At 52.3% G+C, this 13107-nt stretch overlaps 1 protein-coding gene across 1 annotated transcript in view; it reads left to right on the top strand.

Annotated features, from left to right (window-relative positions):
- LOC127339853 (uncharacterized) overlaps positions 1-13107 on the top strand; it is a 99606-nt gene that overhangs the window by 8542 nt on the left and 77957 nt on the right. The window lies entirely within an intron of this gene.

Here is a 13107-nt window from a genome sequence, read left to right as displayed (position 1 = left end):
GGAGAAGCCGAGGGAGGCGGAGAGGAGTGTCGTGGAAGCGAAGGCGGTGGCGAGGGAGGCCATGGCAACGAGCTAGCTGCTTCGGCGACGCGTGGGAACGGAGGGGAGAGGATGCGATGGGGGTGGAGGTAAAGCTGCATGGCGTGCGTGCCGAACGAGTTGGCCTCGGCGCCGGCACGGTGCGTCACGGCGGGTCACCTCTGGTCACAGGGCAAGCAGCAGCGGAAGGCCGCCGCGGCCGATGACGACTTCGAGGCGGCGTTCCGGAAGTTCGACAAGGACTCCGAGGAGGAACGAGAGGAGGACGTGATGGTGGTACAGGAGGAGGTGGCCGAGAGCACGCCGTTCGCGTTCGGCGCCCCCTCCAACACCCCAACAGCAAGAATCCGTCCGACTTTGTCCTGCGCAGGAAGTACAGGGGCGCCGCTTTTCCCCTCGCTTAGGGACACCACGGGTTGCCATAGTGCCAACTTCTTCTGCCCACTCGTGTCGTCGGCTGTGCTCGATCTGTCACCGCGCTCTGGAAGATAGCGCTGACGAAACCTCAAATCGGGCGGCGAGACTGCCTCTCCCTATGAGGCTATGACCCTGTCTCATTACCGGCGGCGCATGAGTTTCATCGAGCCTCCCACTACAGGAATGCTGCGCTGCGCCGACGGCCGTGGCGTACGCCGACGGCCAAATGTCGGGGCCGTCGGCGTACTGCCCGGTCAGCCCAGCTGCTCGAAGCGCCCCTCGGCGTATCGCGCCCCTCGGCGTATGACACGCTATGCCGAGGGTGGCCCTCGGCGTATCGGCGGCCCTCGGCATAGGTTGAGGGTGCGACCCCGTCCCGTCGCCCCGCGGCCATGCCCTAACTGAACCTTGACGGCGTGAAGCCTATGCCGAGGGCCACCGTCGGCGTAGCTGAGCCAATTTCTCCCGCCGAATCCTCCCGCCCCTCCCGCCAAAATGACGTCAGCTGTCTAGCCTATGCCGAGGGGCACCGTCGGCTTAGCATCCATCTTTTTTTTCCTTTTTCCCGCCCATTTCTCCCGCCCAATCTTTCCCGCCAATTTTTCCCGCCATTTTCTCCCGCCAGCTTTTCTCGCCGTTTCAGCCCCTCGCCTCCCTATATATACCCATGTGTTCTTCTCCAACAAAACACCACCACCAGCATGGTGTGGTGTTGTTTGTCTAATGTTGTACCCCCGGGGTCTTTCGGCTACACGCACATGCGCGACGGCATAGGCATGTCACGGACGTATAGGGCGAGAACTCACCAGGTGGGGTGAGCAGGAGGAAAACCTTAGATAGCATGGATCCATACTTGCCACCACATGACCTAAAACAAAGGAAAAAAGTCCATTGCTAACCCTAACTCTAACCCTAACCCTAACCCTAGGGGTAGATTTGCGGGGTCCCCGCCCTAGGGTTTCCCAAGATACAAACCAGGAGCGTCCGAATCGCTGCAAACTCCTGCTACGGCTCATCCGGGGCCTATTACATTCCAAACCTATGGTTTCCATGTGCATATGTCCTAAACAAATCAAAGAAATTAAAAAAATCCATTGGTGAACCCTCGCACGAAAAAAAGCTATAGGTGTAGATCTGCAAGGTCCCGGCCTAGGGTTTCCCAAGATACGAGATCACCGGAGCGTCGGAATCGCTTGAAAACTTGCATTTGTCCCTAACATATGTGTACAAGTGTGATGTAAGGTTTGTCTAACCTTGCATGTACCCCGCGTTGACGATTTCCGCATACATGGGCCGACACTTGGTAAAATCCAGGATTTGTATGTGGAAACTCCTGCTACGGCTCATCAGTGGCCTATTTAATTCCAAACCTATGGTTTCCATGTGCATATGTCCTAAACAAAGCAAAGAAAATAAAAAAATCCATTGGTAAACCCTCGCACGGAGAAAGCTATAGGGGTAGATCTGCGGGGTCCCCGCCCTAGGGTTTCCCAAGATACGAGATCACGGAGCGTCGGAATCGCTTGAAAACTTGCATTTGTCCCTAACATATGTGTACAAGTGTGATGTAAGGTTTGTCTAACCTTGCATGTACCCCGCGTTGACGATTTCCGCATACATGGGCCGACACTAGTTCAAATCCTGCTTTTTTTTGTGGTAACGCCTGGTACGGCTCAACCGGGGCCGATTTGATTCCAAACCTATGGTTTCCATGTGCATATGTCCTAAACAAAGCAAAGCAAATAAAAAAATCCATTGGTAAACCCTCGCACGGAGAAAGCTATAGGGGTAGATCTGCGGGGTCCCCGCCCTAGGGTTGCCCAAGATACGAGATCACCGGAGCGTCGGAATCGCTTGAAAACTTGCATTTGTCCCTAACATATGTGTACAAGTGTGATGTAAGGTTTGTCTAACCTTGCATGTACCCCGCGTTGACGATTTCCGCATACATGGGCCGACACTTGGTAAAATCCAGGATTTGTATGTGGAAACTCCTGCTACGGCTCATCTGTGGCCTATTTTATTCCAAACCTATGGTTTCCATGTGCATATGTCCTAAACAAAGCAAAGAAAATAAAAAAATCCATTGGTAAACCCTCGCACGGAAAAAGCTATAGGGGTAGATCTGCGGGGTCCCCGCCCTAGGGTTTCCCAAGATACGAGACTATCGGATCGTCGGAATCGGCTGGAAAACTTGCATATGCCCATAACATATGTGTACAAGTGTGATGTAAGGTTTGTCTAACCTTGGATGTACCCGTCGTTGACGATTTCCGCATACATGGGCGAACACTTGGTAAAATCCGGGATTTGTATGTGGAAACTCTCGCCACACGGCTAAAATGGAGCCTATTTTATGGTAAAGTATGCCCAACCTATGGTTTCCATGTACATATGTCCTAAATAAACCAAAACAAGTAAAAAATTACATTGGTAAACTCTCGCACGGAGAAAGCTATAGGGGTAGATCTACGGGGTCCCCGGCCTCGGGTGTCCCATGAGCGAGATCTCCGGCGCGTGAGAATTGTTGGAAAACTTGCATATGACCCTAACATATATTTACATGTGTGACGCGTCATTTTATGTGCTAAATGTTTTCCGTTTCGCGCGTTGGCGGACGGGTGCACGCGCGCGCCGTGCGGCCATACCGCATGTCCCGGCGGCCCCGTTTTGCGCGATTGGCAAAGCAAACGGAGCCAAAAATCGAGCGGAGCCGCGTGGCGTCATTTTATGTGTCCTAGTAACCAGCACTGCAAAAGACGGAACTGGGATACGGCAATTATCTTGGAGAACCCTTCACGAACGGGGCTATCTCGTCAGGAGTTCTATGGCTTTTAGGGAAATGAGTAGGAAACGGCCCGTTTCACCACATAGTTTGTAGGAACGAGGCCATATTTGGCACGTGCGTGGGCCTTAGGATGGGAAGCAAGGCCCCGGTCGCGGATTTCCAATCCGAACCACGGGCGACGGTTTTTCCATTTTCGGGGTGCCGGAAGGGCTTTTTTTTGTGAAGCAGCTACATGGTGCGCATTTCAGTATCGCGCGGGACCTCCGCGCGGCGGTGGATACCTCCTCCTACGCACCACCTATCACATGCCATATGCGCGCGGAAGCCATCTGGGAATCCCACCCGCTTCTGCGGTGCCCGCCAGAATCCATTGGAAAGCATGGGATTTGAGCGGGGCGACACTTTCCTTCGCTCAATAAATGGAGGGAAAAATGTTTTTAGGTCTAGGACGCGTCATTTTATGTGCTAAATGTTTTCCGTTTCGCGCGTTGGCGGACGGGTGCACGCGCGCCCGGTGCGGCCATACCGCATGTCCGGCGGCCCCGTTTTGCGCAGTTGGCAAAGCAAACGGAGCCAAAAAATCGAGCGGAGCCGCGTGGCGTCATTTTATGTGTCCTAGTGACCACTGCAAATGACGGAATCGGGATACGGCAATTATCTTGCAGCACCCGGCACGAACAGGGCTATCTCGTCCAGGAGTTCTATGGCTTTTAGGGGAAATGAGTAGGAAACGGCCCGTTTCACCACATAGTTTGTCGGAACGAGGCCATATTTGGCACGTGCGTGGGCCTTAGGATGGGAAGCAAGGCCCCGGTCGCGGATTTCCAATCCGAACCACGGGCGACGGTTTTTCCATTTTCGAGTGCGGAAGGGCTTTTTTTGTGAAGCGGCTACATGGCGCGCATTTCGGTATCGCGCGGGACCTCCGCGCGGCGGTAGGATACCTCCTACGCACCACCTATCACATGCCATATGCGCGCGGAAGCCATCTGGGAATCCCACCCGCTTCCGCGGTGCCCCGCCGAATCCATTTGGAAAGCTGTCCGGATTTGAACTGGCGACACTTTCCTTCGCTCAATAAATGGAGGAAAAATGTTTTTAGGTCTAGGACGCGTCATTTTATGTGCTAAATGTTTTTCCGTTTCGCGCGTTGGCGGACGGGTGCAGCGCGCGCCCGGTGCGGCCATACCGCATGTCCGGCGGCCCCATTTTGCGCAGTTGGCAAAGCAAAAGGAGCCAAAAAATCGAGCGGAGCTGCGTGGCGTCATTTTATGCGTCCTAGTGACCACTGCAAAAGACGGAAGTGGGATACGGCAATTATCTTGGAGAACCCTTCACGAACAGGGCTATCTCGTCCGGAGTTCTATGGCTTTTAGGGGAAATGAGTAGGAAACGGCCCGTTTCACCACATAGTTTGTCGGAACGAGGCCATATTTGGCACGTGCGTGGGCCTTAGGATGGGAAGCAAGGCCCCGGTCGCGGATTTCCAATCCGAACCACGGGCGACGGTTTTCCATTTTCGGGGTGCCGGAAGGGCTTTTTGTGAAGCGGCTACATGGCGCGCATTTCGGTATCGCGCGGGACCTCCGCGCGGCGGTAGGATACCTCCTACGCACCACCTATCACATGCCATATGCGCGCGGAAGCCATGCGGGAATCCCACCCGCTTCCCGCGGTGCCGCCGAATCCGTGAAAGCTGTCCGGATTTGAACCGGGGCGACACTTTCCTTCGCTCAATAAATGGAGGGAAAAATGTTTTTAGGTCTAGGACGCGTCATTTTATGTGCTAAATGTTTTCCGTTTCGCGCGTTGGCGGACGGGTGCACGCGCGCGCCGTGCGGCCATACCGCATGTCCCGGCGGCCCCGTTTTGCGCAGTTGGCAAAGCAAACGGAGCCAAAAAATCGGCGGAGCCGCGTGGCGTCATTTTATGTGTCCTAGTGACCACCGCAAAAGACGGAACTGGGATACGGCAATTATCTTGGAGAACCCTTCACGAACGGGGCTATCTCGTCCAGGAGTTCTATGGCTTTTAGGGAAATGAGTAGGAAACGGCCCGTTTCACCACATAGTTTGTCGGAACGAGGCCATATTTGGCACGTGCGTGGGCCTTAGGATGGGAAGCAAGGCCCCGGTCGCGGATTTCCAATCCGAACCACGGGCGACGGTTTTTCCATTTTCGAGGGTGCGGAAGGGCTTTTTGTGAAGCGACTACATGGCGCGCATTTCGGTATCGCGCGGGACCTCCGCGCGGCGGTAGGATACCTCCTACGCACCACCTATCACATGCCATATGCGCGCGGAAGCCATGCAGGAATCCCACCCGCTTCCCGCGGTGCCCGCCGAATCCGTAGGAAACCGTCCGGATTTGAAGCGGGGCGACACTTTCCTTCGCTCAATAAATGGAGGGAAAAATGTTTTTAGGTCTAGGACGCGTCATTTTATGTGCTAAATGTTTTCCGTTTCGCGCGTTGGCGGACGGGTGCACGCAGCGCGCCGGTGCGGCCATACCGCATGTCCCGGCGGCCCGTTTTTGCGCGATTGGCAAAGCAAAAGGAGCCAAAAAATCGAGCGGAGCCGCGTGGCGTCATTTTATGCGTCCTAGTGACCACTGCAAAAGACGGAAGTGGGATACGGCAATTATCTTGGAGAACCCTTCACGAACAGGGCTATCTCGTCCGGAGTTCTATGGCTTTTAGGGGAAATGAGTAGGAAACGGCCCGTTTCACCACATAGTTTGTCGGAACGAGGCCATATTTGGCACGTGCGTGGGCCTTAGGATGGGAAGCAAGGCCCCGGTCGCGGATTTCCAATCCGAACCACGAGCGACGGTTTTTCCATTTTCGGGGTGCCGAAGGGCTTTTTTGTGAAGCGGCTACATGGCGCGCATTTCGATGTCGCGCGGGACCTCGCGCGGCGGTAGGATACCTCCTACGCACCACCTATCACATGCCATATGCGCGCGGAAGCCATCAGGAATCCCACCCGCTTCCCGCGGTGCCCCGCCGAATCCGTAGGCTGTCCGGATTTGAACTGGGGCGACACTTTCCTTCGCTCAATAAATGGACCAGAGGGAATCTGCAGGTAAGATGCTATAATTATTTTACTACTAGTATATTATTGTTAGAACTTAGAAGAAACAATGAAAGAAAAAAAAACAAAAATTTAAAAAAAATCATTATGCCGAGGGGGGCCCTAGGCGTATCTGGGGCCCTAGGCGTATCTGGCAACCCCAACATTAATCCGGGGTCCACACAGTCGGCCGGGCGAAACAGCTACCCCGAGGGTGGCCCTCGGCGTATGGGCGCGACAGGGTAACCCGAGGGTGGCCCTCGGCGTATCTGGGGATTTGGATAACAAGCACCTGGTCGGCCACGCACGCGCGCTCGCGTTTTCCTCCTCCCGCTCGCGTTTTCCTCCTCCCGCGCGCCCGCTCCTCCCTCAGCCGCCGCCCCGCCTCCCGAGCCGCCGCGCCGCCCGCCTCCCGAGCCGCCGCGCGCGCCGCCACCCGCCGGCACCCGCCGTCCCCGCCCCTCCCTGCCGGTCGCCGGCCGCCGCCCGACCCGCCGCCCGGCCGCCGCCCGCCCCTCCACGACCCGCCGTCCCCGCCCCTCCTGCCGTCGCCAGCCGCCGCCGTCGCCAGCCGCCGCCCGCCGCCCGCCGCCGGCCGCCGCCCGCCCCCAGCCCCTCCTCTCGCAGGCCACCGCGCCCTCGGCCCTCTCCTCCCGCGCCACCCCGGCCATCGATCTCCTCCCGCAGGTATATGTTAGTGTTAGTTAGTGTTAGGATTAGTTAGTTAGTGTTAGTTAGTTAGGATTTGTTAGTTAGTTAGTTAGTTAGAAATAGAAATTTGTTAGCTGTTAGTTAGTTAGTTAGGATTTTTTGCTTAGTTAATGCATTAACGGGAGGTTCTACGATGTAGTAGCTACAAGGAACACATCCATGTATGTTAGCTTCTTCGCTACTACTACAGTACATGGTTTGCTCCAAATTATACTAAGACTGGCCCGAATTCATATCTTACCCGAGTTAGTTAGGATTTTTTTGCTTAGTTAATTTGTTAGCCGCCACCGGATTGTTTAGTAGAAATATGTCTAATAATGTGAATTTGGTGAATTTGTAATAGGCCATGCCGTGACCGCCTCTTCGTGAGCACCCCGGCGTGACGATCCCGGATCTTGACGCGCTTCTCGCCGGTTGTTCCACTACTTCCTCTACAGCCGAGGGTGAGCAAAATTTCGAACTTCTTCTCCGCATTTTATTTATGTCACTAGATTCATTTTCCAAGTCAAGTTGCGTAACCTAGGTGTCACTTCCCGTCCTCAAGCGTTACGTGGATAAATATGCATTAGTGGTCGGCATATTTTCAACCGTAACGCTTGCGGCATTCTACGGGACAGTCGGCGGATCCGTAGTTGGGTACGTTCTCCATGCTCTGCTCCGGTCCGAGTCGGGATTTCGGCAGCGCCTCACCGTTGTTCTCCGGATGCACATCCTCTTGTCTTTTGGCGAGACGTGTATCGGGAGAGCAGCGAGGAGGTGCTTCGAAATTTTGACTCGGACAGTAGAGCATGGAGACCGTACTAAATCTACGGATCCGGCGGCTGCTAGGAGCCCACCTAGTAGAGATGTAGGTTGATGCATTCGTTTTACTGTTAAAAAATTAAAATATGATGCATTTTCCTATTTGATATAAATGCTATGCTTGTCGTTTGGCTTCCAATAGAGCGAGAGGATGGCTGATAATGGATGGATGTACACCGGCCGTGTTAGTGCGACTAATAAAAGCAGATGAGTGGATAAGGAAGACTTGGCATTTAGTGAAGGAGTTGGCGCGTGGTACAAAACAGAAGGTTCGACCACTTTGCCCGTGCAATCGTTGCTTGAAGCATCACCGTCGTGGAAAGGATGACATGTTTAAACACCTTCTGCAATATGGGTATATGCCTCGTTACGTCACGCAGATCGACTTTGATGAGCACGAACGTGACGGAGGTGAGGTGATGCGGCAGCGGCTCAATGGCAATGAGTACGATGGGGTTAGAGACTTTCTAGATGATCTTGTCGATGCCCACATGCCGAGTCGCCACCTTCACGGGAGGAACCGCCGAGAACCGGAGGAACCTCCGAGAACCGGAGGAACCAGAGCCGGCCGCGAAGGCCTTCTATGATATGATAGCCGCTGCTAAGACGCCTCTGTACGATGGCGCCGAGATTTCTCGGCTCGATGCCATCTCCCAATGTCTAGCCGACAAGACCCGGTACAACACCACCGTGACGGCTTCGAAGCAAGTCTGAAAACAACTGGTAACATGTTGCCCAAAGGGCATTGTCTGCCTAAAAGCCTGCACGAGGCAGAGGCAACTCATGTCGGCGCTCAACATGGATTATCAAAGGATAGACTGTTGTGAAAATGGCTGTGTTCTCTTACGGAAACAGTTTGCGGAGGACAAGTCTTGTCCCATTTGTAAGGCCTCTAGGTATGAAGAGGTAACGGGAAAGGATGGTCGGGTGAGGCGAGTCAAAGATCGCAAAGTCGATTCTTCGGTATCTCCCATTCATAAAAAGAATCCAGCGGCTTTACTTGACTGAGGAGACCGCCAAACGGATGACGTGGCACAAGATGGGGACTCGAATAAAGGACAATCAGGCGGACGAAGATGGGACATCCATCGATGGCAATGCATGGAAGAACTTTGATAGAAAATACCCCCATATGGCAGCGGATGCTCGGAATGTCAGAATTGCGATAGCTACGGATGGCTTCAATCCATATGGTATGTCGAATTCCAATTACGGTTGTTGGCCCGTGTTTGTAATTCCGCTCAATCTCCCTCCCGGAGTCCTAATGACGAGGAAGACCATGTTTGTCGCTGATCATTCCGGGGCCCCATTACCCGGGAAGAACTTGAGTGTCTACATGCAGCCGATTGTGGAAGATTTGAACCACTCTTGGCACCACGGGACGTTGACGTACGACCAGAGCATCGAAGACAAACTTACGCATGAAAGTTTGGTTGCGGTATACCATGCATGACATGCACAGGTACGCCCTAACATGTGGATGGTGTACAGTGGTAAATGGCCATGCCCGGTGTGCGAGGCATCGACTTGAGTTCCTTTGGCTAAATAAGGGTCGCAAGTATGTTGCGTTTGACACGAATCGGCAGTACCTCAAACGGAGGCATCCGTTCGAGAGAAGACAAAAAGAACTTCAAGAAAGGCAAAGTTGTGCATGAAGTAACGAGAGGTGCCAAAGTTCGATGGTATAGCTGTTGATGCCGAGCTACGTGCTCTCGTGCCAGCGGCATCGGAATCTGGCCATCAATTTGAGGGATATGGTGTAACGCACAAGCTGGACTCACGAGGCAGCCTTAACGAAGCTCGAGTCTTACAAGGACCTCGAACTGCCCCATAACATCGATGTGATGCACACCGTAAAGAATGTCGCGGAGTCCTTATTTCACACGTGCCTAAACATTCCCGGGAAGTCAAAGGATAATGTCAAGGCTAGAGTTGATGTTGAGAAGCTCTGTGATAGTAAGAAATTACACATGCAACGTCCTGCGGCCGTCGAAAGAATTGGTTCAAGCCGCACGCCGACTTCTGCCTTGATTCCATCCAAAAGAAGGAGGCATTCAAGTGGCTAAAATACGTTGTGATGTTCCACGATGGTTATTGTTCGAATATGAGCAAGGGAGTCAATCTTTCGACGGGAAAAGTCACCGGGCTCAAGAGTCACGACTATCATATATGGATTGAGCGGCTGATGCCGGTGATGCTTCGAGGGTATCTCCCGAGAAAATATGGCGAGTGCTCGCGGAGTTGAGCCATTTCTTCCGCACGCTCTGTGCTAGCGGATATGTCCTAAGGTTATTGAGAAGCTGCAAGTTCAAGTGCCGGAGTTGTTATGCAATTTGGAGATGATCTTTCCGCCGGGCTTCTTTACTCCGATGGCACATCTCATTGTGCACCTACAAACGAGGCACTATTGGGTGGCCCAGTGCGATTTCGGTGGCAGTTTTGTATTGAGAGAGAGTTCAAGTATATTCGGAAGATAAGCGGAAACAAAGCCAAGATTGAAGCATGCATAGCTGAGGCAACGTGCCTTCGGGAGATGGCAGATGCCGCAACAACGTACTATCTGATGAAGTTCCCACTCTGCATACCCCGGTCTCTCGTTACAATGTCGACGTGCCCATGAATGACCCCAAGCTTCAACTATTCCAATGTCCCGGTGGCAAGGCTGGTAAAGGACAAAAATATAGATTGGAGAGGGAAGAGAAGGATTGCATAATGCTCTATGTGCTTATGAACATGAAGGAAGTGGTGGGGGGGGACGGCAGCGATGGCGGTCACGATTTCATTAGGTAACATGGTGTAATGCTTATTGTATCTAGTTTCGATCACCTACACTCAACTCGGTCTAATGCTTATTGTATCCTTTCAGCGAATTCACGGATGAACAGTGGTGGCTTCCGCGCGATCCCACGGGCGCGGAGTTGGAGACTCTGCGAAAGAGGGTGCTCCCGAAGTAAAAATAAACTTTGTGTCTTGGTTCATGAAAAAAGTAATGTCTAAGCTGTCCCTCTTACCTACCAATATGTGACTTGTCCCTGTTATTCCACGTAACTAATGCACACAACAAATTTGAACCGTGATTGTAGGGAGCTGATGCAAACGTTGAGATGACGAGATGAGTTGAGATGTGTTTCCCAAGGTTGTAACCGTGACGTCATGAAGTATGAGAAGTATGACGTGAATGGGTTTCGATTCCATACGAGAGACACACCAGAAGGGCCGGGCGAATCCAAAAACGATAAATACTGGTGTCTTCACTAAAGGATCCGATACCTTTGATTACTACGGGAGGTTAGAGAATGTATACGAGCTGACCTTCAACCGTACAAACAAACAACTCAATCTCGTTGTGTTCAAGTGTCATTGGTTCGACCCAAGAGGTGGACGGAGAATTACCAAGTCCATTGGGTTAGTTGAAGTTAAGCCTTCCACCACCTATACCGGAGCCGATGTCTATATTGTTGCTCACCAAGCCAAGCAAGTTTATTATTTGCCGTACCCATGCCGAAAGCGGCCCTCAACGGCTGGGAAGTCGTGTTCCAGTATCGCCACATGGTAACCTACCGATTCCCTCCGAGGACGATTACAACAACATTGACCCCTGTAACATACGAGGGAATTTTCTATCAAGAGGAAGAGGACTTCGGGCACTTTGAGTTAGAATGTGTTCTTGAAGAGGACCTCGGGAACGATGCGAAACTTCGTGGTGAGTCAGTGGTGGATCTAAAGGACATAGATATGCTCGAGAAGTTACAAGTGGAAGATGATAGCGATGATGAGCCTCCACCCGTCTATCAAAATCCAACTTACTACTCAAAAGATAGTGATAGTGATAGTGGCAAGGAGAAAGAAAATGAGATTGACGATGAGATTGATGACGGCTGGTGAGGGTCTTTTATGTGTTTATATTTCAACATGCTTCTTATTTGTTTAGTATCTTTATGCTTAGTATTTATATTTTTTTCAACATGCTTCTTTATTGCTTAGTATCTTTATGCTTAGTATTTATATATTCTTGAACATGCTTCTTAATTGTTTAGTGTCTTTATGCTTACTATTTATATATTTTTCAACATGCTTCTTAATTGTTTTCTCTTTCTCAATGCGGGTGATTGAACAATATGAGCGGCGGCAAGGAGGACTCGTCGAGCTTGCTTAAGAAGATGCAACAACGCAAGAACAATGTTAGAAGGAGTGAGAGGGAACCGCGTCGCAATCCGCGTTACGAGGACTTTGCGGTAGGAGGAGGAGGACGAGGACGAGGACGAGGACGGGGACGAGGTGGTGGAGCTGGAGGTGGCTTGGGAGGAGGTGGAGGTGGAGGTGGAGGTGGCTGGGGAGGACCGGACTTTGAGCCACCACCCTCGGCTTCGAGGCGACGTTGCTTCGGGTTCTTTTTGGAGGGGACGTCTAGAGAGGAGGCGGAGACGGAGTCTAGAGCCGAGGAGGACTCTAGCCGCGGGTTTGAGACTCCGGAGGAGGATGGGCGGCCGAAGGCAACGAAGATTCGTGGGGAAGCGAGAGTCCCGACGAGAGGAAGGAGCCTAAGACCCATGAGGCGAAGACCCTTATAATTCCTGCTGGCACTGAGTAAGTGTACTAATTTGGCAATTTCGATTTTCATGTACTAATGTTTGATTTTCATGTACTAATGTTTGATTTTCATGTGCTAATGTTTGATTTTCATGTGCAGCAATTGGATATTTCCTCCGGGGGTCAAGGGGCGCCTGCCTAGCGGCATGATTGGAGCTTTGCTTAGGAAGTTCTGGCCGGGCAAGTACTATCCCTCGGCACTGTCCCAGTGGCGAGATGAAGCTAGCCACTACTTGGACGGACTACGAGAGTGCCCCTGGCGTAGGCTTCCCGACGGCTGCTGAGGCCGTGATGAGAAAGTTTTGGGTAAGACATATTTTCTCGAGCTTCGTTCATATTTGATGACCCCAATGTTCTAACTCATGAATCTCACAATTGTTTTTTGCATGATTGAAGTGTTTTTATCGTGTGGCGCCCGAGGTTGAGGAGGCGGCCGCGAACAGGACTTTGCGGGCGACTTGTGAGAGGTTGACACCGCAGGTGTGGTACAACCAAAGGATCACGTCCGCGGGTCACTTACGGGCGAGAGAGGCGAGAGGGTCCATAAGCGGACATTGTCGGTAAGAATGCTAAGGCCGAGTACGAGATGACGGTGGAGGACTACATGTCGGTGAGTAAAATGTCAATGAGATTCTACATTGCTACTAAGTTGCGATTGCATTAGATTGAGTTGAGTATTGCATTTTCAGG

Source organism: Lolium perenne, chromosome 3, assembly GCF_019359855.2.
Source record: "Lolium perenne isolate Kyuss_39 chromosome 3, Kyuss_2.0, whole genome shotgun sequence".
Classification (NCBI taxonomy): Eukaryota; Viridiplantae; Streptophyta; class Magnoliopsida; order Poales; family Poaceae; genus Lolium; species Lolium perenne.
The sequence above is the reverse complement of the archived record's forward strand: the minus strand, read 5'-3'. Positions and strand labels throughout refer to the sequence as shown.